We start from the raw sequence: 27488 nt of genomic DNA, 5'->3' as shown, positions 1-27488 counted from the left end.
ATAATTATTACCAGACAACAATTACTCAGCATCACTACAGAAATCAAAACCACAATGAGTTATCACTTTATCCTGACTAGGATGGATAAAATAAAATAAAATAAAATAGACAAACAATAACAAGTGCTGGCAACGGTGTGGAGAAATCAGAACCCTTACACAGTGCGAATGAAATTGCAAAATGGTACAGGCACTTTGGACGAAGTCTGGTAGTCCCTCAAAGGTTACACACGGAATGCCCAGACGATTCAGCGAGCCTGCTCCCATGCTGGCACACCCTCAGGAGAAATGAAAACACAGCCACATAAAAACTCATCCACGCATGCTCACAGCCGCCTTCTCCACACCAGCCAAAAAGCAGGAGCAACCCGGATGTCCTCCGATGAACGGTGAAAAGGGTGTGGGTCAGGTGCAGAATTCTCTGACCAATGGAAGGATGAAGGCTGACATACGGGCGGGGGACAGACAGACCCATGACACAGGACACACAAGTCAGGGGAGCAGGAGGGACCTGGTCTCCCCATTTCAGTCGCTGCCCCTGCAGCTTGGTCCTGGCTAAGCAGCGGCACACTCCTCGCCTGGCGGTCACGCCCACAGCGAACACGCAAAGTCCCAGCTGAAAGACCACGTCTCTCAGCTTCGGTTCCTAACTTCTGTTCTCACACAGAGCAGCATCGTGTGGGGAAAACCCCAGCTGCCCTCTGCCCCAGCTGCAGCCCAGCCCAGCCCCACCACCGCTGGCTTCCAAGGGGAGGTGCGGCTCATTACTGTGCGGAGACGGATGCCACGGGGAGGCTGGGAGGAGAGCCCAAGCCAGAGTGAGGCAGGCAGCTCCCTTCGGAGTACACTTCTGTCCTCGTAATTACATTAATTGCAATTAGCGCTCTTCTCCTTCATAATTCTTCTGCTCTGACACCTGTGAAGTCCTCTGGCTTCCGCCCAACGCCGTTTCCTGCTGCCACCAGCCCTCAAACTCATTTTGCATTTGGTCCCAGAAGCACCAGGCTCCTCCACCCTGCGGCTCTGGTGAGCACACCTTTGCTGCGTGATCCCTGCTCTCACCAGACAACCACACCTCAGCTTCACGGCAAAATTAATTCCTCTCGGAGTCAGCCCAGAAATGCAGCCACTGATGACAGACACATACTTCATTTTCCCCTCATAATTCATTCACCCTCAAGGAAACGTTTCATAAGTAATTAAACTGATTTTCCTTTCAGTGTGGGACACAGCTCTCCGCAGAACAGCACAGTAACAGAAAGCCCGATGTCTCTGCGAGCACCCATGGGAGGCTGGCAGTCTGGTGCCACAGCAGGCAGGGTACTGCCTGAACCCACCTGGGGGCTTCGGCGGACGGGGGCCAGGCACACAGCATCTCCCTGCCCACTGACATGCGCTGGTTTCACAGCCACCCTCTCAATCCAAAAGGCTCTCAAATATTAATGTAGTTGGAATCTTTCTTGAATACTGTTCAATTCTTATTACCGAAGCAAAAACTCAGGTGTCTGACATTAACGCAAGCCAAGCAGCTGCACGGTGTGACGGCCGTGGCCATTTCTAATTCCCCACGCAGGCACTGAAACTTCCCCAGAGAAACAAGTGGCAGTGGTGAGGAGCCGAGACAACATCTTTATAAATGAGCTTCAGGGCCAGCACTGTGACGTAGCAGGTAAAGCTGCCGGCTGCGGTGCCAGCATCCCACGTGGGTGCTGGTTCTAGTCCCAGCTGCTCCACTCCCAGTTCAGCTCCTTGCTAATGCGCCTGGCAAGGCAGTGGAAAATGGCCCAAGTCCACGGGCCCCTGCACCCACGTGGGAGACCCAGGGGAGGCTTCTGGCTCCTGGGTTCGGATCTGGCCAGCTCCGGTGGTTGTGGCCACATTGGGAGTGAACCAGCAGATGGAAGATTTCTCTGTCTCTGTAACTCTGCTTTTCAAATCAATCAATAAATCTTACAAAAAAAAGTTGAGCTTCACAGCCAAATATGGAACAGATTCTTCCTATCGTGAAAACAAAATGCCAAAGTGTTGGCTCCTTTACTGACATCCACGGCGAGCCGTATGCAGGACGTCCCACTGACCGAAAACCACACTCCAGCCACGTCCGGGGACTACCAGCTCCTTGCTGGCTGGAGCCTGAGGAAATCCATCTATAGGACTCTGACTAGGGATGCACAGTCAGGGGGAGTCACCAACACCCCTGGGTCTACGGGGACTCCAGCTCTGGGGCAGACACGTGTGGTCCAGGCACCAGCACTGCTGTGTCCCTCTGCATCGTCTGAGCTTCCTAATGACGGAGGGATGTCCTCCTCCGCCAGCTTTCCTCACACTGCCGTCATATGCAGAAAACAGAAACTCTGAGCTCCATGACGTTCAACAGAAGCTTGTTTTTTTAAGATTTATTTTATTGATTTGAAAGAGAATTAGAGACAGAGAGAGAGAGAGGTCTTCCATCCGCTGGTTCACTCCCCAGAGGGCCGCAATGGCTGGAGCTGCGCTGATCTAAAGCCAGGAGCCAGGAGCTTCTTCTGGGTCTCCCACGTGGGTGCAGGGCCCAAGCACTCTGGCCATCCTCCACTGCTTTCCCAGGCCACAGCAGAGAGCTGGATGGGAAGAGGAGCAGCCGGGACTAGAACCGGTGCCCATATGGGAGGGCGGCACTTCAGGCCAGGGCTTTAACCAGCTGTGCCACAGCGCCGGCCCCCAACAAAAGTTTCTAAAAAGGACTTCTAATGTGGTGTCCTCAGGTCGCTTTCACACGTCTGTCATACTTCTGTGAAAGATGAAGCCATCTTTTAGGCAACACAATAAGAAAACTCAAGGATCATACAAAACAGATGATTTATCTCACTGTTATCAGTTCCCTTACCTTTACTCTCTCATCATTTTAGTCTCTCTTCAGCGCAGTTTAAAATACGGGATGAGTAATGATAAAACAGCACTAGGAAAACAGCAAAACGCTTCTCCAGATAAGGAAATACAACCATCATTAAGATCTGATGACACATCTCAGATTCACACAAGGGTTCAACGGACTCACACGGGAACTGCAAGGCCGAATGCATTTTATTCCATGTTTTAAAGTAACTTTCTCTGTTGTCTGGGAAATAAAGGAGAAGTCATGAAGCCCCAGTTCTCCTCAGCAGTCACGTGTTACGTGACAACACTTCGGTCAACAACAGACAACGCAGGCCACAGCAGTTCCCTAAGAAAAGACGGAGCTGAAGATGCCAAGTGGCCTGGTGACCCCGCAGTGGCCATAACCACGGCACACGTGTCCCCCACGCATCTGGGGTGGGGCAGTGCAAAGCAAACCTTCTGTAGTGCTGGTCACAGGAAAACGGAGCCCGTACAATTACTTACACTGCCTGCCAGACACCTGGTGCTGGTAACAAGCGGGCCCGCACTTGCGCCACCACACACCACACCTGCGTCGTTCCTTCACGCTATAGCCCACGTGCTCAAGGGCTGCCACGCCACGCCCACGCCCTGCCACGGCAGCAGCAGCCTCACTCACCTGGCGCACACCTCGCGGCTGCTGCATCAGGGACCCTGTCAGATGAGCGACCCACCACCCCATGGTGCTCCCAAACAGGGGAAGCTCAGAACACAGCCTCGTCCTTAGGTAATGAGACGACGCGTGAAATGTCCAGACACAAACTCACAACTAAACCTGGGCCAAATGGACTCTGAGGGTTTACCAAGAGCTGGGCCCTTCCCATTAATGTCACTCCAATTCCAGCTCATGTCACTCAAAGCACAACAAACAAAAACACAGAGCTTGCCTGTGGCCTGAACAAACTCCCTCACCCATTGTTTTGAGAGACCACCCAGGCACCCTATCTGTTCCTCTCCACAAGAAAATCAAACACTATGTTTCTGAGATGCAAAATATTTTTTAAGTGTTTACTCTTTCATTTATTTGAAAGACAGAATACCGGAGAGGGAGGGAGGGAGGGAGGAGAGGGGGAGAGGGCGAGAGGGGGAGAGGAGGAGAGGGGGAGAGGGAGGGGGAGGGGGAGAGGGAGGGGGAGAGGGAGGGGGAGAGGGAGGGAGAGGGGGAGAGGGAAGGAGGGGGAGAGGGGGAGAGGGAAGGAGGGGGAGAGAGGTCTTTCACCCTCTGGCTCACTCCCCAAATGCCCACAAGGCCAGGATCCAGGAACTCTATCTGGGCCCGCCCCCGCGGCAGGGCCTCGGCACTTGCGCCCTCCCAGCCGCACCACCAGACAGCTGGGTCTGCAGCGGAGGCCAAGGCGGAACTCAGCTCTAGGCGACAACCCCTAAGTAACGTGAGAATGAGGTGGGCTGGGTGCAGGCGTCCCAACCACAGGCCAATCAGCTGAGCCACAACACCCATGAGATGCAAAATATCAATCTTGAGCACGATCCTACAGTCAGAATCTGAGCAGTTTTCTTTTCTTTATTAAGTGGGACGGTGGGACTGCATTAGGGACGGTGCTGTGACGTGGCAGGCTAAGCCTCCGCCTGCAGCGCCAGTATCCCAGAAGGAACACGGTTCTTGACCCAGCTGTCCCTCTTCCGATCCAGCTCTCTGCTATGGCCTGGGAAAGCAGTGGAGGATGACCTATGTCCCTGGGCCCCTGTACCACGTGGGAGACCTGGAAGAAGCTCCTGGCTCTGGCTTCAAATCAGCCCAGCTCCAGCCATTACGGCCATTTGGGGAGTGAACCAGCAAATGGAAGACCTCTCTCTATCTCTCCTTCTCTGTCTGCAACTCTACTTCTCAAATAAGTAAATAAAATTAACAAATACATTTTCAGAAAAAGATTTATTGTATTATTATTCTAAAAGGCAGAGTTACAGAGAGAGAGAGAGAGAGCTTTCATCTGTTGCTTTACTCCCCAAATGACCACAGCAGCTGAGGCTGGGCCAGACTGAAGCCAGGAGCTCCATCCAGGTCTCCACACGGGTGCAGGGGCCCAAGCACTTGGCCCAACATCCACTGCTTTCCCAGGCCACAGCAGAGAGCTGCACCAGAAGTGGAGCAACAGGGATGAGAACTGGCACCCACGTGGGACGCTGGCTGCGGGCAGCGCCTTAACCTACTGTGACACCGCGCCGGCCCCCGGAGCAGTTTCTAACAGTCTCCAAGACTAGCCTAATCAGTTTGAGGAATTTCTGCTGGTTTGCTTTTTTTCTTCCACTTGATTCTGAGTTTAAAAGCTAAAAAAATTCGTTACGTCAAGGTGGAGAGGCTGGTGAGGAGCAGGGTGAATAATGCATCCTCTCGCTGGGTCGCTGAGTGCCCAAGACTCTTTCTGCTCTGCTGGGTCAGTGTCAATGCGCGAGAGTTCCCGGAGCGTGGCTCGCTCTCCACATCCCGCGTCTTTGTCCAGGGAAGCACGGCGGAGCCCGAGCAGCTGACTGACAGCCCTTGTCCAGGATCCGCAGGAAGATCCATAACGAGTAGGCGCCTGTCTCACGCTCGGCTTCTCCGGCAGCCTGAAGAACTGTCTGGCAATGCAGAGTTCAGTACGGCTCTGTCATCAGGAGAAGGTCGGGCCGCCTGCCTGGCCCAGGACCCAGGTGGGTCAGCATCATTAGAAGAGGCACCTGCGTATATCCTGCGTGTTTTGGGAGGACTCCCTGGTGGGGAGCTGTGCAGGCACTGGGAGGAGACTGAACACAGCTGGCTCCAGCAGGACACACCTGCTGTGCCACCTTGAGCTCACCGTCAACCAAACTGAGCAGCCCTGGCCTCTCCCTACAACACGTCCCTCCTAATACCAGGGGACAACTCAAGGAGAGGACAATCCACGCCACGGGGACCAGCACAAGCCCCGCCCCCTCTGGCACCCAGCGAGCGGAGGCCCGTGTGCACGAACGATGCACACTAAGGGAGAACAGAGCAGAGTGTGAGAACAGAGCACAGTGGCACACAGGAGAGGCGGCCGCTGCTCCCAGTGACCAGGTGACAGGAAGCAGTTGGGGAGCAGCGTGCTTCGGAGTTCAGGGTAGGGGACACCCAGGAGGCAGCAACACAGGGATGACAATGGCCACAGAGACACGAGCCTCTCTGGGGACAGGGACAGAGCACGGGGAGAAGGCTGAGGCCGGCGCCTGCGCTCAGAACTGCTTGGCTGCAGTTGCTTAGCTGCTGAGTTGCTGCGAGGTCCGGGGTAAGGCAGAGGCCAGCCGGAACCAAGGGGAGAAACGTCACCCAAACTCTGAGCCTTCAATCCATTCAACGACTGACTGACCATCTTCCAGTGTTGGAAGCATCATGGTTTCCACCTGTGCACAATCCAGCTGCCAATGTGGGGCTCTCCAATGTCACTCTGCGAGCCACGCCCTCCAGAGCGACGTCCGCGTTCTGTTTTCACTCTGACAAGGATGTCCAGTGTGTCACCTGTTCAGGACATCACCTGGAATCCTGGGTTTAAAAACAAATCCAATCCCTGAAATACAGGTGGCTTATCCCCGTCCTCTGAACACGAACCGCAGAGGAGTAACCGTCGGGGTCCTGGCTGCACTGCCTGGCTGGCACCAGAGACAACTGGAGCCAGAAGCTTCATTGAGGTCCCCCACGTAGCAGGAGCCCAAGCACTTGGGCCATCTTCCACTGCTTTTCCCAGGCCATCAGCAGGCAGCTGGATCAGAAATGGAGTAGCCGGGACATGAACCAGGGCCCATGTGCGTTGCTGGCCACCGTCTCAGAACTTCCGAGCCACCTTCCAGAATACTCACTACTCAGTTTGCAGAAGGCTGCGGCACTAAGAAAGGTTAAGCCACTCACTCCTGCCACACGGCAGGGAAGCACCAAAGCACGAAGCCTGCCTGCTCCTGTGGCTAACCCAAGGCTACCCTGGAGCGGCCCCACTTGTGATACACATGTAACACTCACGCTGTCTTTTACAACTGCTTAAAATCTCAAAGTAAGGCATATCCCCTGGTTACTTGCAAAGAGAAAACTTTATTTTGCTCTTCAAAGTGCCTGTCTTAGATCCGTGAAATGAAAAGTCCGTGGGGCGGAGCTTACATTCTGCCCGACAGCATCACCCTCACCTCTGCAAGCAAACCTCCCTCCGTCAAAAGCAGCCCCGCGTGCCCCCGCCGCGACCTCGCCGTGACCACTGTTCCTTTCAAGAAGATGAAGACGGCAAGAAAAACAACGGAATTTTTTGTGAAGACTGAAGGACGAGGCAGCTGCCAGGAAGCATCACAGGCCCTGCGAAGTCGGAGTCTGCTTCGCTGAGTGCCGGAGCATGAGGCCAGGGCAGACCCGGCCACACCACCCGGCCCTGACCAGCTCGCGTGGCAGCCCCCAGCCCCGGGGCTGTCTCCCTGGCGACCTCCCCCTTAGCAGCCCACCACACACTCCAGACCGGGCTTCCCAAGACAACAGCCAGGCCACACAGGGAAAGCCGCTTCTTTGGCCACACTTCCCGTGCTCAGCAACACGTGGCAGGTGTTCAACACGCACGCAGGGAGCGCACACAGGGCACACACGCACGCAGCACACAGGGCACACACGCACGCAGGGAGCGCACACAGGGAGCACACGCACACAGGGAGTGCACACAGGGCACACACGCACGCAGGGAGCGCACACAGGGCACACACGCACGCAGGGAGCACACACAGGGCACACACGCACGCAGGGAGTGCTCACACACGCAGGGAGCGCACACAGGGAGCACACGCACACAGGGAGTGCACACAGGGCACACACACACGCAGGGAGCGCACACAGGGAGCACACGCACACAGGGAGTGCACACAGGGCACACACACACGCAGCACACAGGGCACACACACACGCAGGGAGCGCACACAGGGCACACACGCACGCAGGGAGCACACACAGGGCACACACGCACGCAGGGAGCGCACACAGGGAGCACACGCACACAGGGAGTGCTCACACACGCAGGGAGCGCACACAGGGCACACACACACGCAGGGAGCACACACAGGGAACACACACATGCAGGGAGCACACACAGGGAGCACACGCACACAGGGAGTGCTCACAGGGAGCACACGCACACAGGGAGCGCACACAGGGCACACACACACGCAGGGAGCGCACACAGGGCACACACACACGCAGGGAGCACACACAGGGAACACACACATGCAGGGAGCACACACAGGGAGCACACGCACACAGGGAGTGCTCACACACGCAGGGAGCGCACACAGGGCACACACACACGCAGGGAGTGCACACAGGGCACACACACACGCAGGGAGCACACACAGGGAACACACACACGCAGGGAGCACACACAGGGAACACACACATGCAGGGAGCACACACAGGGAGCACACACACGCAGGGAGCACACAGGGCGCACACGCACGCAGGGAGCGCACACAGGGAGCACACGCACGCAGGGAGCGCACACAGGGAGCACACACAGGGCACACATGCACGCAGCACACAGGGCACACACGCATGCAGGGAGCGCACACAGGGCACACACGCACGCAGGGAGCGCACACAGGGCACACACGCATGCAGGGAGCACACACAGGGAGCACACACACGCAGGGAGCACACAGGGCACACACACACACGCAGGGAGCGCACACAGGGCACACACGCACGCAGGGAGCGCACACAGGGAGCACACGCACACAGGGAGTGCACACAGGGCACACACGCACGCAGCACACAGGGCACACACGCACGCAGGGAGCGCACACAGGGCACACACGCACGCAGGGAGCGCACACAGGGAGCACACACGCACGCAGGGAGCGCACACAGGGAGCACACGCACACAGGGAGCACACACAGGGCACACACACACGCAGGGAGCGCACACAGGGAGCACACGCACATGCAGGGAGCACACAGGGCACACACGCACGCAGGGAGCGCACACAGGGCACACACACACGCAGGGAGCGCACACAGGGAACACACACGCAGGGAGCACACACAGGGAGCACACGCACAGCACACACGTATGCAGGGAGCACACAGGGCACACACGCACGCAGGGAGCGCACACAGGGTACACACGCACGCAGGGAGTGCACGCGTCAAGAAACAGGGCCTCTGCCTGCACAGCCCCAGCAGCAGGGTCCCGACAGGATCGGCACAGAGGCAGAGACTCGGGATGGGAGGGGCCTCCCACTCCCAGACGCCAGGTCCCTTCCTCCCTTTCAAGCTTCACAGGCCAGGTCGGTCCCCATGGCTCCTGCCAGCTGCAGGCGACCCTGGGATCCTGGGCACGGAGGCACTTTCTCCTTCCGCTCGGGAACCACCTCTCCAGCCGACATCCTCAGAACGCACCACACCTGCTGCAGGCGACCCTGGGATCCTGGGCACGGAGGCACTTTCTCCTTCCGCTCGGAACCGCCTCTCCAGCCGACATCCTCGGAACGCACCACACCTCAGGGCCTCTCTCTCAGAGTGTGCGCTTGCGATCATGTTTCCTTTTGTGTCTTTGGAGAAGCAGTCCTAGGCCCACCAGGAATGGAGACAGACGCTAACTGTTCGTGGACAGGTGATAGGTTTCGGGTAGAAAATGCAAAACTCTTGCAGGGAAGAAATGCAGGGAAGACAAAGACAAAGACAGCAAAGAACCTCTGTGTTTCTCCCCCTAAGAAACACAGCAACAGGAACACCAGACAACTCTGAACCCACATCTTCACACAGCTTGAAACAGAGGGCACCCAAGCCTCAAACCCCAGCTGCAGCCCTGCCTTCTCCCTCCCACTGCCACCCTACTCCAAGGGTTCATGAAAAGCACGACTACTGGGGAGGAGGGAAGAGGGGAGCTGGCACTGACCATGGAGGACCTGTCCTAAACCTTTCAGGAAGTGTGTTTCACACGGGCACCTAAGCCCCAGATGGGACCAGTAGGCATCACTCCTGAATATGAATGCGAAAATACAAGGGCAAGGGACTGGCATTGTGGTGTAGTGGGCAAAACCTCCACCTGAAATGCCAGCATCCCATTTGGGTACCAGTTCACGTCCTGGCTGCTCCAGTCCAACCCGGCTCCCTGCTAACGGCCTGGGAAAAGCAATGGAAGATAGCTCAAATGCTTGGGCCACTGCACCCATGTGGGAGACCTGGAAAAAGCTCCTGCCTCCTGGCTTCAGCTTGGCCCGGTCACAGCTATGGCAGCCTGCTGGGGAGTGAATCAGCAGGCAAAAGGTCTCTCTCTCTCTCTCCTCCTCCTCTCTCTCTTTCCCCTTCTCTCTCTAGCTCTGACTTTCAAATAAATAAATAAGTCTCCAAAAAATAAAATAAAATACAAGGACAAAAACCTATCAACAAGCTGAACTCACGACAACATCTGAATTCCTGATGGGTCTTTCTGGTGCTTTTCAAAGTGCCAAACCGGTGGTGACAGGAGCTGTGGCCAGCAGGGCTGGCCACACTGAGGACTTGGCAGGTGAGCTGGAGGAGGTCTTGTCACCTCACAGCCTCCGGGAGTTCCACCTGAGGGTCTCGGAGGATTTCCCGTGATGAGTTAATTAAGCCTTAGCACAGTGTCTGATGCAGGGAGCTCATTAATGGCTGCAGTTATTTTCATTAATAAAGTCTTGCTTTGACTAATAGAGCACTCACACTTCCTGTAAACTCACAAATGGCTGCAGGCATGGGCCAGAAAAGAAACCTCACAGCATGCAAACGCGGCGTTCCTTGACAACCAATTTGCAAGCAGAGATGCGCGTCTTCCCAGGTTGCAACACTGAACCGAGAACACGAAGGAAACAACAGAGCACAGAAGACCGTCTCAGGATGGACGCCACAACTAAGTGCTGTCCAGTTGTCTTTTTAATCAAATGAAATTTCTCTGGATGAAAGTAAAATTAGTGCAGAACACGTAACAGCCGATCTCCGTCAGATGGCTGCCGACTGCACGCCTCTGCGCGGCTTTTCACTTTCACAGGCGTTCTTCCTCAAGGCCCAGGAAGTGGGATCTGTGAAATTTTGAAACTCTTAAGTCAAGGGTGGGGCCTGCGATCTTTCTAGGGCGAGAACCCTGGGTCTGCGAGGGGCGCTCCAAGGTGCAGAAGTAAAACCCACAAGCGCTGTGAGAGCATCAGCCTCAGCTCCACGCTGGGCTGGGCTACCAGGGAGAATGCACTCTCACAAGTTACCCAGGGGACAGTGCTGTGGCACAGCAGAGTACATCACCTTCGGTGACGCCAGCATCCCACGTGAGCACGTTCAAGCCCTGGATGCTCCACTCCAGATCCAGCTCCCTGCTAATGTCCTGGGAAAGCAGCAGAAGTTGGCCCACGTATTTGGACCTCTGCACCCATGTGGGAGATCCAGATGGCGTTCCAAGCTCCTGGCTTCAGCCTGGCCCAGCCCAGGCCATTGTGGCCATTTGGGGAGTAAACCAGCAGATGGAAGGTCTCTTTTCTTCTCTAACTCTGCCTTTCAAATAAATAAATAAATCTAAAAAAAAAAAAAGTTTTGAAAGGCTCAGAGGGGCAGGCACTGTGGCATAGCAGGTTAAGTCACACTTGGGATGCCCAAATCCCATATTCCCCCATCACATACTGGAGTGCCTGGTTCAAGTCCCAGCTACTCCCCTTCCAATCCAGCTTCTTACTGATGTACCCAGGGGGCAGCAAATGATGGCTCAAGTACTTGTGCTCCTGCCACCTATGCAGGAGACCCAGATGGACTTATGGGTCTGGCCTGCTCCAACTCTGGCTGTTGTGGGCATTTGGGAAGTGAAACAGCAGCTGCAGGATCTCTCTCATAAATATTTTTTAAAGGTCCTCTTTTTTAAAGGCTCTGTATTGAGTTACAGAAGTCTCTGGACATTAAATTATGTGGGACTTCCATCAGGAGGGTGGAAAGTAGGAGGCTGTCTCTAAGTGCGTGCTCCCCCGGCAGCCAGAGCACTCAGCAAGATTGCCATCGGGAACAGCAAAGGCAGGGAACTCACTTACAAGAAAGGAAGTGAATTAGGGGGAGACGTACAGCCTCACTTCAGTAGATGGGAACAGAACGTGTTTGGAAAAGGCTGCACGAGAGGTGCACATTGACAAGGCACAAATCCCAGCACCGCAGCGTGGAGGACCATATTCAAATGAGGAAGCCTTCTGGCAGGGTGTCCTTTAAAAAGCCGTAAATTAGAGAACCAAACTTTGATTTCACCATCAGTGCAAGCACAAAAACCTCATGACCCAGAGGCTCAGCGCCAGGCACTGAGATGCGGCCGCGGAGCTGTCTGCAGCCCAGACAGAAGTAAGAAGGACAAACACTTTCTTCTCAGCTGGGGGCGGGGCCAGCATCTGACTCTGCAGGTCAAGCTGCCTTGTACAGCTCCACCGGACCACACTGGAGCGCTCGGTTCCAGTCCCAGCTGCTCACTCCGGTCCAGCTCCCTGCTAACATGCCTGGGAAGGCAGCAGAACATGGCCCGAGTACTTGAGTCCCTGCCACCTACATGGGACTGCAGACACTGGCCTTGGCTCCAAGCAAGGGGGCACCATGAAATAACGCAAGGGAAGCAAAGTGGTTCAAGTCTTGGATTCCAAACATCAGAGGCCCCAGGTCCCAGTGTTCTGAGACTGTGAGGGAGTTTTTGACTACTCACACCTTCACATTAGAACCTAACCCAGCACACGCACTGCCCGCTCACACCTTCACATGAAACCCTAACCCAGCACACGCACTGCCCGCTCACACCTTCACATGAAACCCTAACCCAGCACACGCACTGCCCGCTCACACCTTCACATGAAACCCTAACCCAGCACACGCACTGCCCGCTCACAACTTCACATGAAACCCTAACCCAGCACACGCACTGCCCGCTCACAACTTCACATGAAACCCTAACCCAGCACACGCACCGCCCCGCTCACAACTTCACATGAAACCCTAACCCAGCACACGCACTGCCCGCTCACAACTTCACATTAGAAGCTAACCCCGCACACGCACTGCCTGTCCTTCCTCACGGAGCACTGGCCCAGAGAGTTCTCAGCAGCCCGCAGGCACCAAAACGGAAGACCTGCAGAAACGCTTCACCAAAACCACGAGGTGGGTGACGCAGAAGCCAACGGCAGACACAGAAGGGCAGTGGGGAGGGCGCAAGGTCAAGGCGACAGAAGCCAGCCCCACAGATAGGCCCACAGCCGGCCCCACAGACAGGCCCACAGCCAGCCCCACAGACAGCCCCACAGACAGGCCCACAGCCAGCCCACAGCCAGCCCCACAGCCGGCCCCACAGACAGGCCCACAGCCGGCCCCACAGCCAGCCCACAGCCAGCCCACAGCCAGCCCCACAGATGGCCCCACAGCTGGCCCCATAGACAGGCCCACAGCTGGCCCCACAGCCAGCCCCACACACAGGCCCACAGCCGGGCCCACAGACAGGCCCACAGCCAGCCCACAGACAGGCCCACAGACGGCCCCACAGCCGGGCCCATGACCAGCCCCACGGCCAGCCCCACAGACAGGCCCACAGCCGGCCCCACAGCCGGCCCCACACACAGGCCCACAGCCAGGCCCACAGACAGGCCCACAGCCAGGCCCACAGCCAGCCCACAGCCAGCCCCACAGACGGCCCCACAGCCAGCCCACAGCCAGGCCCATGGCCAGCCCCACAGACGGGCCCACAGATGGGCCCACAGCCAGCCCCACAGCCGGCCCCACAGTCAGCCCACAGCCAGCCCCACAGACGGCCCCACAGCCAGCCCACAGCCAGCCCCACAGACGGCCCCACAGCCAGCCCCACGGTCAGCCCCACGGCCAGCCCCATGGCCAGCCCCACGGCCGGGCACAGGCGTTCCTGCCGGGTGGCTCCTGCTTTCTCGGTTTCCCTTCTCGACCTAGAAGAACGTCCACACACTCCCGTGCGTGCGAGAACAGCAGAGACTGACAGACACCTTTGCGCACCCACACTGCCCACGCCGCCCTCCATCGCTGCTTCCAAGGGGCCAACCCCCGCCTCTGCAGCCAGGAAGCAAAGAGGCTTTCAGGTAAAGCCACCTGCACCTGTCTAGGGCGACCGTGGGTCCCGTGCCTGCCTGGGCCGCAGGAGCACACGCCCAGCGGAAGGGCCACAGCCACCAGGTTCCAGTGCAACTGCTGCTGCACAACACACCCACTGTCTCAGCGGAGTTCCTAGTTAGGCCAAGCGGAGGAGCTTCCTGGAGGCTGGAAACTCAAGGGTCAACACTGAGAGTGTAACAGCAGCTCCGAGCTCTGGCCCGCGCTGGAAGTCTCACGCGGGAACACCACAGCATCCGCACAGCAACGAAGCAGGGACCTAGGCACACAGACACAGGTGCGTCCTGCCCCAGGCCCAGAACCCAAGTCACACCAGACAGAACCAGAGCGCAGCCGCTCCCCTGGATGGCGAGGACACACAAAGGAGGGTCCTCAAAGAGCCTGGGGAAATGCGAATTATGGGGAACTAGGGCCAAATTCCAAGAATGTTCTACGCCACAACACACGTCTCTGCACCCCACCTTTCCACAAACACTCTGGCGTCCCCCACACTCAAGCACTTTCCCGGAGAGCCGTGGCCAGGTCAGCAAGACTCCACAATTCCCACAGTGACGCCTGCTCCGAGAGTGCGGTACGAGAAAACAATCCAAACATGCAAGGGTCTGGTTCCTGGAGACCGCGGGTATTGTCAAGGCATGAGAAGGAGGAATCACACGCACTCATCAACAGAAAGCTGGGTAACTCTTTTCTGAACAGCTTTATTGAAACATAATTCACGTAGCACACAACTCATTTAAAGTAGTTTTTAGCCTATTCACTAAGTCCAACAACCACCCCCCCAAGTCTTAACTTTAAAACGTTTTGTTTACCCTAAAAAGGATCCTGCATCCATTAACAGTCAACTCTCACGACCCCACATCCTTGCTGAACATCTGTTATTGTTCTTTTTTCTGACGGCAGGTAGGAAGTAGTTGGGTTTTTATTCCCAAATACATGAGCTTAATGGAGAAATGTCTACTGCAAATCCCTGACCCATCTTCTAATTAGATGGCCTCGCTGAGCTGTAAGAGTTTTTGTACATGAAGGACACAGTCTCAACAGCTACAGGGCTAGCAAACGTTTTCTCCATTTCTATTACTTCTTTTCACCTTCTTGAGAGCACTGTTCATTACACAAAGTCTTAATTGTGAAGATTCCTGAATTATGTTCTTTTCTTACTTTTGCATCTGAGGTACCACAGCCTAGCCCCACGTCATGAAGATCTACTCACACACTTTCTCAGTAGTTTTATCGTTTTAGCTTTCACACTGGGTTTCTGACTCACTCACTTTCGTGTATGGTAAGAGGGAAGGCTGGAGCCAACATCTGGCTGTCCAGGGAACACTTGCTGAGAAAGGCAATCTCCCCACTGACTTCTCGCAGCACCGTGCTGAGGTCAAATGACTGTCAACGCGAAGGTTTACTTTTGGACTCTGGGTTCCATTCCACTCTCAGCACAGGTATCCGCGTGCAGTATGACGCTGTCCTGACTACTGTGGTTCTATGTAAGTTCTGATACTGGAATGTGTAAGTCCTCGAACTTAGTTCTTCTTTCTCAAGGTGGTACTGGCCCTGCTGGCTCCCTTCAATTTCTACATGAACTTTAAGATAACCTCATCAGTGTTGAGAAGGATTGCACTGAATCTTCAGATCAATTTAGGGAGGACTTTACGCCCTATCATACTCATATTAAGTCTTCCAATCCATGAACATGGGATGTCTTTCAATATATTTATCTTTCATTCCTTTTTACAATTTTTTATACTTTTCAGAGTGCAAGTCTTACATTTGTTTTGCTAAATTTGTACCTAAATATTTCATTAATTTTGATATTATATGAAATTATTTCCATAACCTCATTTTCAAATTATTCATAAGTGTGCAGAAATATAACTGATTTTTTGCATGTTAACCTTGTATTCTACAATCTCACTAAATTTACCAGGTTTCATGGTTTTTTAGTGGATTCTTTTGGATTTTCTATATATAAGACCATGTCATCTACAAACAGGGATAATTCAGTTTTTCATTTCCATTCTGGCTATCTTCTGCTTCATCTTCTTGTGTCACTGCCCTGGCTGGAAGCAGTATGCCGCTGGACAGAAGTGAGTGTAGGCATTGCCATCCGGCGGCCAAGTTCAGGGCAAGCCTCTGTCTTTCCCACTGAGGATGAGCTCGGCTGCAGAGTCTCTTTTTAAGAAAAGTCTTGGCCGGCGCCGTGGCTCACCAGGCTAACCCTCCGCCTTGTGGCGCCAGCACACCGGGTTCTAGTCCAGGTTGGGGCGCCGGATTCTGTCCCGGTTGCCCCTCTTCCAGGTCAGCTCTCTGCTGTGGCCCGGGAGTGCAGTGGAGAATGCCCCAGGTGCTTGGGCCCTGCACCCCATGGGAGACCAGGAGAAGTACCTGGCTCCTGCCATCGATCAGATCAGCGTGGTGCGCCAGCCGCAGCGGCCACTGGAGGGTGAACCAATGGCAAAGGAAGACCTTTCTCTCTGTCTCTCTCTCTCACTGTCCACTCTGCCTGTCCAAAAAAAAAGAGAGAGAGAGAGAGAGAGAGAGAGAGAAAGAGAAGTCTTATTAGGAAGGAGTTCCCTAACTAACTAGAGCTGCTCCTAGTCTCTTAAATGATTTTTTCATGAAAGGATGTTGAATTTTGCCTTTTCTGCATCCAGTGAGAGGATCACATGGCTTCTGCCCCTCTGTTCTGTGCATTATACTGATGTTTATATGTTAAGTCATCCTTGCATTCCTAGGATTTATCTCACTTCTTGGGATGCACAAGTCTTTTAATATGCTGCCAAATTTGGTTTGCTAGCTCTTTGTTGAGGGTTTTTACATCTTCAAGAAGAATATCTGTCTACAGTTTAGCTCCTTTCCCTTGTGATGTCTTCTGCTGGTCTTGGTATCAGAGCAATAACGGCCCCCTAGAATGGGCTGAGGTGTTCCCTCCTCGTCTCTTCTGGGAAACTCTGTGAAGTTGTAGTGTTAACTCTTGTTAACCACTTGTTAGAAATCACAATGATGGCCGGCACTGTGGCTCACTAGGCTAATCCTCCACCTAGCGGTGCCGGCACACCGGGTTCTAGTCCCGGTCGGGGCGCCGGATTCTGTCCCGGTTGCCCCTCTTCCAGGCCAGCTCTCTGCTGTGGCCAGGGAGTGCAGTGGAGGATGGCCCAAGTGCTTGGGCCCTGCACCCATGGGAGACCAGGAGAAGCACCTGGCTCCTGCCATCGGATCAGCGCGGTGTGCCAGCCGCGGCGGCCATTGGAGGGTGAACCAACGGCAAAGGAAGACCTTTCTCTCTCTCTCTCTCTCTCACTGTCCACTCTGTCAAAAAAAAAAAAAAAAAAAAGAAAGAAATCACAATGATGTTATCTGGCTTTTCTTTGCAGGCCTTTAAAAAAAAAAAAAAAAACCTCTAATTCAATCGTGTGTGTGTGTGTGTGTGTGTGAGAGAGAGGGAGAGAGGGAGAGAGGGAGGGAGGGAGGGGCTGACTTCTTCTTGGAAGTAACTGGCTCACGTGACCTCAGGGATGGCACCTGCCTGGACATGCAGCCAGGGCTCCTTTGCTGCCGTCCTGGGCAGAGTTTCTCAGCGGCAGCAGATCTGTGCGAGGCCTCTGCTCTCACAGCCTGCACTTGATGACGTGAGAGCCACATTCATCATGGGGGGAGGGGAGCCACTCTGCACAAAGTCTACTGAGCTGAATGTTAACCACATCTAAAACATACTGCACAGCAACATCTAGACTGGTGTGTGGCCAAACCCCGGGCACCATAACCTAGCCAAGTTCATACAAAACTAATGATCACAGGCTGTGTCTGTAGTTTGTGTCTTTCTAGGAATTTCTCAATGTCACTTATGTTGCTAATTTGTAGAAATACTCTTAGTATTTCCTTACTGCTGTGTATTTCTAAAATTACTCACAATGTTAGCAACTTGGATCTGTTTTCCCTCTCCAATCCCCTCTCCCCTTCTGTGTGTGTGTGTGGCGGGGGGGCAAGGGAAGGGTCAGTCTAGCTAAAGGTTTGTCAATTTTGTGGCACTTCCAAGGACCCAGCCCTGGTTCTGTTGACCTCCTCTGATGTCCTATTCCCCGTTTCACGTTTACTTCTCTCATCACTTCTCTCTTCTTGGTTCAGTTTCTTCTTCTTCTTACAGCTTCTGAAACTGGACAGCAAGGTCAACGGTCCCAGGGTTTTCTCGGTCAACAGCGTCAGCCACAGTGCAGGACTTTTCAGTCGATGCGCCAGCTGCATCTCATGAGCCCCAGCACACTGTGCTGCTGTCTTCATCCCACAGTAGCGTAATTCCCTCTGCAGTTTCTCCTCGGTCCATCGGTTATCTGGGGTGTACTCTAAAATGTCCACGTACCTGTCAGTTTCTTCCAATTTCCTTTTGTCACTGATGTCTAATTTAATGCCACTGCCATCAAACACACTTCACAGGATTTCTGCCCTTTCAAACGTACCAAGGCAGCTCCTGGGGCCTAGCAGATGCTCTGTCCTGGGAAACACTCGGCAAGCTCTCGAGAACAGGAACTCTGCTGGTGCCGTGCCGCGCCGTGCCACGCCGCGCTGTGCCGCGCCGTGCCGAAGTCGGCGACATCCAGCTGGCTTCGTTGTTCAGTCTTCTAGTCCTTGTTGATTTTCTTCCTAGATTCTCTATCCATTATCCGAAGCGCTGTGGCACTACTTTGTAAAAAATACTATTTTTAAATGTTGAACAGCTCAGCAAAATGCTTAGATATTAAATTTTTAAAAATCATGGAATGTACATGCACCATGTACCAGCACTGGCTGCTATGTAAAGACTGTGGAACGAAACTCACCAAGCATTCCAGCCACAGCTGCTGGGCAGCTACACTGTTACTGGGTTTTCCAATTCGGTAGGATTAAGCACATTGTGCTGATAATTTTCAAAACGCTCTTCAAGAGGAACCAGGAGTAACACAAAGCTCAGGGCTGCCGGCCGCGGACTGCCACTTTCCCGAGGCTGCAGCACCAGCAGCCCCACCCACGCCGTTCCACCCCTCTGGCACTCCCAGAGCACTCCGCTCCCCGCTTCCCCATGTGAGACCCCAAGAAGTCATGCATGAGACATAGGTGGCGCAGCCTCAGCTCACCCAGCACCCAGGAGAATGAAGTACCAGGAGGTAGAACTTAAACACAGAAGAGGAAAGTTGGACGGAATCACTCCTAAACTGCAATTTATCAGCAAGAAAGTGGCAACGCTCGCCTTCCCTCACTGGCTTCAGAGCCCTGTCTCTACCCTGTTAATGGAGACAGGCAGAAAGACCGCACTGCTGGGATGCAGCGAACAGTGAGCTCTCGGCCTAATTCCTCTCGTGGGCTTGCGACGGGACGCACGTGAGGATCCACTGCCTCTGCCAAGGGCACGCTAATTGCAGCCGCAGCAGCACTCCCACTGCGTGAGCTGCATGCAGAACTGGTCTGTTCAAAACAGCCAGGACTCTGACTTACAGACAGGGACAGACAAGTTCATGTTCTTAATGTTCGCAAGGCACTGTTTACCCCAGTCCCTCTTCACACTTCCTTTCCAGAGTCGTTTAAGAGAAAATGACGTACAAGAATCACATCACTCAACTTAAACACACTAATCGCAGGACCCAATTGTAAGGGCCTCTCCCGCTGCAAGAATAAACTATGGCCACTCCTTCTAGGGAGCACAGCCAACACCCAGTCACCCCGAGAACTGTTTCTAAATTTAAAGAGGCATCAAAGAGGGGAAAATACTTTGTTTTCATTATGCTGAAAGCACTGACATAAACTAAAATGCAATTCTTCGCTTAAATTGTGCAGTTCTAAATGATGGAACAATGTTTCTTCATTTTAAATCAAATTTAACATTCTTAAAAGTAACGTGACAGTCACTGGCTGAAAAATACAGGCTTTACTTAAAAATCACATTCTGTCTACAGGGAAAAACAAAACCCCAACAGAAGAATGGTCTCACCAATTACCTCTGCAGCAGGTAGAAACAATCTTTACAAATTTTCTTGATAATACAGGAAAAAGCTTATGTTACAAAGTTACATGGGAAAAAGGCCATGAAAGAAATGGTAACTTGCTATTGTCTCAAACCACTCAGCTACAGAGCATGGAGAAAGACTTAGAGGCAACAGACAAAAGAGCCACAGCCATGGCGCAGCAGCTGCTGCCGCCGGCACCCGAGTTCCCAGGCCTGGCTGACGGCACGCACGGGCACAGGAACCTCTCCAGCAGGCACGTGCTGGAGCCCTGACACAAAGGGGCCAGGCTGGAAGGCGCAGCTTAGGCTCAAGGCCAGGTGGGGCCTCCCTCCTACCCCACCAAACTGAGACTGGGGCTGGCATGCTAGTTGTGCCTGCAGAGGGAGAAAAGAGCCCATGCTGCTTCCCAACCGGAAGCCCAGAGGTGCAGCCCAGCCAGCTCGGGGGGGGGGGGGGGGGGCACATAGGCAGAACAAGGGGGAGGGCCCAGGTCCACACTGCTAACCACAGAAAGATATCTGGATGGTTGGATCGATCCCGCAGCCGTAGCGCCAAGCAACAGAACAGGAGTGGTGCAGTGTCTCCCCAGACAGCCACGCCCTCTCTGGGGTACAGTGTCTGCGTGAAGGGAGGGCAGGAAGGAATGTTCTTCTCCACGGCGTGTCAACGCCGCCCTCCACAACCGTCTACACTCCTGTATCTCTACACCAAATACTTCTACTGAAGGGGTTAAGGCTGTTTTCCACTTCACAGTAACAGAAAAGCTTTTTCAGGGCTCCAGTTCAATCAGAGAGCATGCTGGGCTCCTACTCTGTGCGAAACCTGGCAAATCACAGAGGAGACGGCCCTGAGCTTCGGGCAGCTGCTGCCCACAGGAACGGCACAACAAGGAGACAGACAGAGCACGCCTCAGCACGGACCAGAACACGGCATGCAGAAGCGTTACCTTGACATACATCCCTTCCAAGAAGGAAGGTATGACGTCGTAGGACCTCACCAGAAACATCATGGAAATGCGGGCAAATGCCAGCCTGGAGCCCAGGAGAGCAGCACTGCTCGAGGTTTCCTCTTCCTAGCACTGGTAGAAAGGTCGTGAGCACAGCAGGTGCACCCGGCCACAGAGGACGCAGAACGGCCCAAGAGTTTGTGTACTTCTCCTTACAGATAGCATTATTTCTGCTCAACATCCTTCCTTAGCTGAGATGTCACAGTTCATGATGTGAGAAGCAGAAAACTTTGCATCCTTGAATTAATGACATTTGAAAATTAATATGGCATTTTACCAACCTCAGAAAAAAAGAGTGAAAAGTGAGGGTCAGTGTTGATGGGGACACAACCAAGCCAGGTACCCCCTCTGCTGCGATGAACACAAGAAATGGTGCCACCACTTGGGAAAATGGCCTGGCGGCATGGCAAATGTTGCAGGTAAATGTCCGGTTCCATATGACCCGGCAATTCCAGTCACTGGCAGATGCCCGAGAGAAACTGAAACATGCATCCACACAAAAACTGGTACGTGAGTGTCCACAGCAACATCACTCACGAAGTTGCAACGACGCAGATGTCCATCAGCTGTGGAGACAGATGACGGTGTGCGTAAGAAGGGTGCAGACCACTGCTACACGCCACCCAAACACAGGCGAGAAGAGGCCAGCCACACGGTGACTGAACCCGTAAAGCCACAGAGACAGGAAGCAGATTCGAGAGTGCCTAGGGCTGGCGGACAGGTGACGAGGGAACACCCAGGAGGGACCACTAATAGGTCCAGGATTTCTTCTGGGCATGAGGTAGATACTCCAGAATCAAAACGTGCTGATGCTGCACTACTCTGTGAATATCTCTGAAATCAACGAACTCTATACTCCCAGCGGATGACAGCCACGGCATATAAATCATCTCTCAGTACAGCTGCGGCACCCTTTCAGTGGAGGAAAACCCGAGACACCACGGCAGAGATGCACACGACGATCCTAACTAACATCCAACAGCGAAACTTCGGGAACTGCGTCACGTGCCTCCCACGTGGTTCTAAGCTCATTTCAGCTGACAGCACCCAACGGGGTCAGTACCATCGTGATCTAAACCTCCCCCGCACACCACGCGGACGTGCCTGGGGCCTCATGCGCTACCACAAGGCAGAGCTTGGATGTGATCCCAGACAGCGGGCCAGGGCCGTATCTGTGGCACAGAATCCCTGATGCTCCTGCCCGGGAGAGGACGTAAAGCTCCCCACGAGGCCACCATTATTCTCAGTTCCCCAGGCGGACACAGCCCACTGGCACTGCACAGGACCCTGCAATTCCTATTCCAAAACTCCCGCTCGGATGAACACATCCAGACCCTGATGCTCAGCCATTTCCCAGCCAAGTCTGCAAATCCACCTCTGCAAACTGCCTGGCCAAGCTCCAGGTCCCACTGGACGCTCCGGAGAGTTTCCAGACAGACAGAGCAAGCACGGCACAGCCTAGGTCAGCACCCCACCTCCTAAATCCTCCTGCTCTGTCCTGACAGGAGCAGCACCCCACCTCCCACGGGGCCAGGAGCAGGGAGGCACACTAAGCTTCTCCTGTTCATTCGCCCCACTACCCCACCCTCCAGTCTGCCTGTATGCCCTCCACATCAGCTCTCAACGTCTCCCTCCTCTGTCCTGCCACCTGGCCATCTGGCCACCTGGTCACCAGCCTCAGGTCTGGCTCCCGCTCAGACCCCAAAGTCTCTGTCACTCAGGATTCCTTCTCTTTGCAATCAGAAGCTCTCAGATGGATGGACCCTAACCTACGCTCATCCTAGACCCAAGGAACAGCCTGTACGAAGCCCACAGCAGTAGCAGCCTTGGGCCATTCCTAGTGGACGTGAATCTGACACGCTCTGCCCAGCCCGGGGGTCAAGGCTGCCCTCTGCAAGAACAAGTGGCCATGCGTGGAGCGGGCCCTTCCACGTTTCTGTGAATTCATCACCTCAGGCCCGGGGTTCTGACCCGGCCAAGGCTGCAGCCTCTGAAGCCCCAGAGCCCCCAGCCTCCCTGGCATGGAGCACGCGTGTCCACAGTCGCTTTCTGAGCAGTCATGCTCCCCCGCAGCGACAGTCTTCTCCTGGGGCCTCCCCCAGCTGTGACACCTGAGTGACCCTGATCGGACACACTGGGCACACTGCCACCCCGCCCCGAGCCCACGAGAGGTCTCCTGAGCCCCGCCGAGAGCCAGGCTCCGCCAGCGCCTGACCAACATGCCAGGGGCCATCACAGGAAGGGCTGGCTAGGCCCAGCAGAGAAGCTCTGACTAGTCCTGGCAAGGAACAGGCATGTACATGTGAACACATGTGTGCTAAACTTGCATTTGTGGACTCTGCAGCCTTCGACGGCAACATCAACAGCATCAAACTGCTTTTACCTGCGCTGGAAGCCCCACAAGGCGCCCGGGCCATGGGCACACACTCCTGACTCGCTCCTTTGGTATCACAGACAGTCGGCCCAGACCTGCCCTGAGCGCTCCCCGACATGGCTCCAGTTCCAAGATGCTTCGGCTCCTCCCACACTTCCAGTCTGTGTTCTCTACAAACTGCTTCTTGACGGATCTTCACGGGGCAGAGCTTCTCTTGCGGGGCAGAGCTGACGCCAGTGCAGTAAGCCAAGGTCCGCCTCACCGTGTGTCCACCTCAGAGAACCGCTCTCTTCCCACTGCCTTCTTTTCCAAGCCAACAACACAGAGCGGAGGGCTTCTGAGGGCCAGGGCCAGGGCTGCTCACTGAGACGGGACAGAAGCGGCTGTCACCCAACCTGGAGCAGCACAGTCAAGGGCACTGTGCCCTGGGCTGGCCCTCATCCCACAGGAGGCAGCAGGGGCCATGGGGCACACAGCAAAGCACACACTCCACAGGCAGCCCGTTCCTCCCGCTGCCTGCCCGGGGAATCCCACACCAAGAGGCCTGCTTGCAGCCTCAACTACCTGGACTTGCTTCCCACATTTCAGATTAGAAGACAAACAGCCAGCAACAACACCCCAAGTACAAGCTTCAGGAGTCTCCACAGGTGCCCCAAAATGTGTGACAGCCTGAAAGCCGGGAACAAGGACATCCATGACACTCACACATCAGAACGGTGTCTTGTCATCAGGCTTACCCTTTAAAGGGGAAAACAGTGTCTAAAAGATAAATGGACAAACCATTTGAGGTTCACCCGCTCAAAGGCCCAGCAAACTATGAGTCCAGCAACTCAGATCCACCCATCTGAGGAGCACCTGGGGGGCGTTAGGACGTCTCACAGAACACCCACAGTCCACAGCTCCGCAGGCTGGCCCCAGTCCTGATTGCACACACAGGGAGGAGGGAGGCAGTGGTGATGGCTCAAGGAGATGGGTCCCTGCCACACAGAGGAGACCTCGGTTGAGCTCCTGGCTCCTGAGAGCAGCCTGAGCTGACCCAGACCGCATGGGCATTAAGGAGGGAACCAACAGATGGGACCTCTCTCTCTCTTGCAAATAAGTTAAATAAGTAAATACGGTACTTTCGAAAATAGGTTCTTAAAAACCAAAAGCCCCTGTGCCTCTGCCAGTGATGGACAGTTAGTGGGCCTGGTCCTCGCCTTCCCCAGACACCCTGGGATCTCCCCTGCAGACCACAGCCCAGCCAGTGTGGATGACAGCAGTGTCCCTCCAGACCTGGCCCCTGGCTCTCACTGTGACCCACCAGCCCCCACAGGGGACATCCCACTGTGGCCCCAGGCCTGCTCCGGCTCACCCAACCAGACGGGACTGAACGCCATCTGGTCCAGCAGCCTCCTCTGGCCCCCACCCTGGGGGAGCTTCTCACGGCGCCCCACACTTCACGAGCGTTAGTGACTTTAAGCTGTTCAATTACTCGCCTAAAGACCGTCCTCCCTGCAGCAACACGAGCTCCGGAGGGCAGGGACCAGGCTCCCCTGGCCCAGCCGAGGGGGAGAGTTAGCGGTGCTGAAGCGGACCCACCGTCCCCACGCCCGGAGGGCAGGGACCAGGCTCCCCTGGCCCAGCCGAGGGGGAGTTAGTGGTGCTGAAGCGGACCCACCGTCCCCCACGCCCGGAGGGCAGGGACCAGGCTCCCCTGGCCCAGCCGAGGGGGATAGTTAGCGGTGCTGAAGCGGACCCACTGTCCCCACGCCCGGAGGGCAGGGACCAGGCTCCCCTGGCCCAGCCGAGGGGGAGTCAGTGGTGCTGAAGCGGACCCACCGTCCCCCACGCCCAGAGGGCAGGGACCAGGCTCCCCTGGCCCAGCCGAGGGGGAGAGTTAGCGGTGCTGAAGCGGACCCACCGTCCCCACGCCCGGAGGGCAGGGACCAGGCTCCCCTGGCCCAGCCGAGGGGGAGAGTTAGCGGTGCTGAAGCGGACCCACTGTCCCCACGCCCGGAGGGCAGGGACCAGGCTCCCCCGGCCCAGCCGAGGGGGAGTCAGCGGTGCTGAAGCAGACCCACCGTCCCCACACCCCGGAGCTCTACCTGAGCCCCAGCGCCACCGCGGGTGCTCCCTCGAGGTCAGCAGGCGGTGCTCCACGCACATAGACAGACGCGGGCTGCACTACGCGGTGACAAAAACCTCGCACGTCTGGGGCACAAGGTCTAAATGCCCTGCAGATCTACCCATCACACTGGACATCCAGGGCCAAAACATGGGAAACATCCATCCAACAAAATAATCCGCTGCCAGAAATGCCACACTTTACACAGCTGTCCCACGCAGCACGGAACACACACTTGGTGCACGGGTGTGCACGCATGCATGTGACAGTGTGGCAGGGGCTGCAGGGGGCAGGGACAGTCTCTGGAGTGTGTCTGAAGACACCGCTCCTAGGACACAACTTCCATTTTCTCCAGCCTTTCTCTCTCCTGGATGATTAACACCACGGTCATGTCCCTTCATCCTGTCTTGCTAAGCATCAGGGAAATGCATTCAGAACCGCTCGGGTCTTACAATGTAACTTGGTGGTAAAGGCGTTAAGACAAACTTATTTACCACATTAATTAAATGGTCTATTTAACATGGAATATCAATTCTCTAATCACATCTCAGTTGAACTTCTTCCTTCAATTAGCAACTGCGAAGTCTACTGACAGAGGCCCTACTGTTCTAGGGTCATTATCTGTCAAATGAGGGTGGAAGGAGCAGAGAGGCAGGCGCTCGCGGGAGCGGCTTCTCCCTCCTTAAGCGATGATTAGGGAGTGAGTGGCGCAGTTCTCATTAGCTGCTCGGCAATGAGGAGGCCTCACAGAAATCACGAATGGAAACAAAGGCAAGTGGGGCCCGTGCTCAGCCTCGCAGGGGGACGGCTCGGGAGACCTGGTCTCTCCAGGGCACAGCACCGGGAACCTGAACAAGGGGACACCACGCCAGGAAGGCTACCTGAAGACGCAGGAGCCTGCCACAGCGCAGGAGGAAAGCCCCTCCTGTGTGTTCATTTGTCACCCACAGACGGATTAAAAAGCAGACCCCGACTCACATTATCAAATTTTTTTAAATTAAAGAAGATTCAAAACAGGTGAGGCTATAGCCGGTTGCTACAGAATAAATGAGAGAAAAACATGCAGTACTCAAAGAGAAACAGCACGGCCCAAACTAAATCTCTGCTAAGCCAATTACTGTGTACATAATTAATATTCCTATAAAAGGAAATGTTACTAGAGTATGGAGAGTCACAAAGTGATAAAATGCAGAATTGCAATTAAAGAAGGCTTAGTTTTTAGCTTGTAAGCAAAACATTCAACTAACGTTCTATCACCTTAGCCTGATCCATCTAAATCCAGACCATTAAAGGCACACTGGGAATAGCTACGTTCCCAACACATCACATGCATTGTCATACGTCATCAGAAGGCTCTCAGGGACTGGAACACGTCATGTGTGTCATCATACATCATCAGGAGGAGACTCAGTGACTGGAACATGTCACACGCATCATCATACATCATTAGAAAGAGGCTCTCAGTGAGGGTAACATGCCTCGGTAATCCTAACATGTTAACGTGCCGTCATGTATCATTAGAAAGAGGCTCCCAGGGGCCAGCGTTGTGGCACAGTGGGATAAACTGCCACCTGTGATGCCGGCATCCCACGGGTACTAGCTCAAGCTGTACTAGTCCCAGCTGCTCCACTTCTGATCCAGCTCCCTAATAATGGCCTGGGAAAGCCACGGAAGAGGACCCAAGTGTTTGGGCCCCTGCAACCCGGAGACCCAGAAGAAGCTCCTGGCTTCGGCCTGGCCAGCCCCAGCCGTAGCAGCCATTCTGGGGGTGAACGAGCAGTCAGAGCTCTCTTTCTGTCTCTGTCTTCCTCTGTGCGTGACCCTGACTTTCAAATAGATAAATCTTAAAAAAAAAGAAAAAGGAACAAAAAGAAAAAAACAAAGAAAGACGTTCTCAATGACTGCACCATTTCACATGCATCATCATACATCATCAGAGAAAAGCTATCAGTGAGTACAGCCACAGCCTAGGACTTCAGTAGCTGACTGTGTGGACTTAAGGGTATTTTTTAAAAGCTGGCATCAATGAGAAAGCCATTATTCTCTATTATTACTTCTCATTA

At 54.6% G+C, this 27488-nt stretch overlaps 1 protein-coding gene across 3 annotated transcripts in view; it reads right to left on the bottom strand.

The window, feature by feature from the left end:
* The window catches only part of TBC1D22A (TBC1 domain family member 22A), a 361580-nt gene that overhangs the window by 189268 nt on the left and 144824 nt on the right, over positions 1 to 27488 (bottom strand). The gene's annotated exons all lie outside the window — the stretch shown is intronic.

This window comes from Oryctolagus cuniculus, chromosome 11 (assembly GCF_964237555.1).
Source record: "Oryctolagus cuniculus chromosome 11, mOryCun1.1, whole genome shotgun sequence".
NCBI lineage: Eukaryota > Metazoa > Chordata > Mammalia > Lagomorpha > Leporidae > Oryctolagus > Oryctolagus cuniculus.
This window is presented reverse-complemented; position numbering and strand designations above follow the sequence as displayed.